The 2,625-nt window shown below is 55.7% G+C and overlaps 1 protein-coding gene across 3 annotated transcripts in view; it reads right to left on the bottom strand.

Annotated features, from left to right (window-relative positions):
• LOC113213903 (uncharacterized) overlaps window positions 1-1,816 on the bottom strand; it is a 92,511-nt gene extending 90,695 nt beyond the window's left edge. Inside the window, exon 1 of one of the 3 annotated variants that reach the window (XM_052264202.1) lies at window positions 1,661-1,816. The gene's annotated coding sequence lies outside the window, so the exon portion shown is untranslated. Of the gene's footprint in view, window positions 1-1,623 lie in introns of all 3 variants that reach the window. The other 2 variants (XM_052264205.1, XM_052264204.1) reach the window with 2 other exon arrangements.
• Window positions 1,817-2,625: the final 809 nt, after the last annotated feature.

Genomic DNA, 2,625 nt, shown 5'->3' with positions numbered 1-2,625 from the left:
CGCCCGGCGAAAGACGGACGGACCAGCAGATAGACGGGCGGACCATCGCATATGTATCGCAGTGGGACGAGGCCGCCGTGGGGCGGGCCCATAGGATAGGAAGGCGTAGCCCACCGTTCCTTTGACAGCTCTACGGCCAAGTCGATTCCATCCGTCCAAACGTGAAAAATAGAATACGATTTTTCGAAGGAGACGGGTGTGCGACGTTGAAAAGGCCAACGTTATTCGTAAAGGCGACGATAGCGAAAGACCCCACAACAAAGCCCTTTTAACGAGAATTCCAAAACGAAAAACCGCCCACGAAAAGTTTGTCGCATACCTCGTATAGGCCGTACCTCACGGCGCCTGTCGCCCACGCCCATGCCCTGTCCAACGCGAGCGACGCCGTGCCCTTCTGGTGCCGAGCCCTGGCCGCGACACGCCGGCGCCAGCCTCCTGACACACGTACGTGCCCCTCCTCCTGCCTCCCCTGCTTCGCTCCGCGACGTCAGCCTCAATGACACGCCGTAAGACAGCGCCTTAAAGTTGACTCGCGACAAACCGAGTCGCCGCCGCGGAGCTTCCATGGCGGCTGGTGGCGGCGGGTCCCCCCCCCACCGCATGGCATGGCGCGCGGGGTCGGCTCGGGCAAGTGCGCGCGGCTGCCGTCCGTGACACCAGGTGGGCGCGCCATGGGGGCCCCGGCCCGCCACTGAGGCCCGCCACTGAGGCCTGCCATGAGGCGAGCATGACTCGGCTTTTGGCAGCGCGGCACCGGCCAAGGTGAGGCGTATGAGGCGACGGGGACACCAGGACAATCGGCCGGCGCGATTACAGACACGTTACTTAAGCTGATTACGGGACTGGCCACTTGAACGCTGCAGTTCCTACGAAATATGAAGCATTCAGAAGAAGAGGTGATAAGAGGTTCAGGCCTCTTGAAATTTTCCAAGCGCTGCAGTTTGCACTGCGGCCAAGATTTGCGACATTATTTGAGGAACCTCAAAGAGTTACTCTGCAGTTTTACTGCCTTTACGAGAGTATTAAAGCTTATAAAATACATTATTATTGACACTTGTATACAATTTAATTTATCCAGCTATTTACTGAATGTGGCATTCAACATAGTTGGCAGTAGCAGCAGAAACAGTTTGAGGCAGTAAATAACAGGCAAGTTAATGTGAACTTTGTGTCACCAAAACACGACTCGACAAGGAATGTTGCCGTTTACGATTGATTCTAGTCCCGGCGCGGCGCGTGCGCGTGAGCGTGAACACATGATTTCACTCAATGATTCCTCGTAAGCGTTTCTGCACGTGGCAGCTGTAGTGCAAACCTCGGGGGTCTTGAGAGATCGAGAGTGGTCCGGTTTCTGCACACTCACTTTAGCACACATACACACCCACACGAACGCGCACACACACACACACACACACACACACACACACACACACACACAAGCGCGGGCGGGCGCGTACCCGGCTGAGCGCTTCTCACATTCACCTGATAATTATTCACTCGTATAAATATCGCACCGTCCACAACTACAGACTCGCATACCGCCACGTACTGGGGCACGCACGCACACACCCAGACGTAAACACACGCACACAAACACACACACACACACACACACACACGTACGCCAATGTATTACGCTATGATAGAGAGCCGTTAATACCCCAGGCCGACACTAAGGCGCGACAGCGGCGGCGACGCTCGGCCCATGCTTTAAACTGCGCGCGCGACAGAGACAGAGGAGGCGGGCCGGGCCGGCGGGAGCCACTCGAGACAACCGCTCCTCGCCGCGGACGGGGAACGACTGAGGGAGACACGGCGACCGCGTGGATGTGTGAGTGCGTGCCTACGCTGCTGATGCTTGGGGTCGCGCGCGCGTAGCCAGACCGCGGCTCGTATGCACAACACGCCGAAATATTCGCACGCTTACAATCACGCGGGAGAAAAAAAAAAGCAAGAAGTGGAGAGAGAGAGAGAGGAAGGGGAAGCAACACAACACAGGGATGGGGGAGGGGGGAGAGAGATGGTTAACAGTTAGGAGACGGAGGACGGGGTGGGGAGAGAGACGTTTAAACATTTGTAAAATTCCAAACAAAAAATTCGTTTTCCGTGTAAAAAAACAAACTTAATAACCGGATGCTGTAAAACACTCATCTGGTTGTAGGCGCCAAACGGTGAGCGGGTAGGCCACCAATCTACAGGGGCGCTCAACAGGTTTGCCTAACCAACAGGCGCTTCACTTTTACTTGCTTTTACTCGCCATATAAAGCCGACAAATCACCCGTACCGACCCGTACGCAAGATAAAGGCCAAAACACCGACACCGATTCAAGGACGCTCCATGCTCCATATGTTTTCCCTAACCTCGTCCTTGCATCGGGTCTTGGTCCTTGGGTATCAACAAGGAGCTGTTTTTACCGTGCGGGCTGAAAAAAAGTCTCAGTTTCTTTCATTTTCTGTGTACTGCGTCGCGACCGCGGGGCTGCCACACCTCCCGATGCGGCGTGCATGCCGGGGGCTCACACACGATACACAATAAAGGCCCCAATGTGGTGCGTGGGAAGAGGATCGCGCCGACTTTCGACTAATAGTCGCTGGCGCAGCGCATTCGATGAAAGTCCCGCCGCG

The sequence above is a fragment of the Frankliniella occidentalis genome, unplaced genomic scaffold, assembly GCF_000697945.3.
Source record: "Frankliniella occidentalis isolate FOCC.00 unplaced genomic scaffold, Focc_3.1 Scaffold17, whole genome shotgun sequence".
In the NCBI taxonomy this organism is placed as follows: domain Eukaryota; kingdom Metazoa; phylum Arthropoda; class Insecta; order Thysanoptera; family Thripidae; genus Frankliniella; species Frankliniella occidentalis.
The sequence above is the reverse complement of the archived record's forward strand: the minus strand, read 5'-3'. Positions and strand labels throughout refer to the sequence as shown.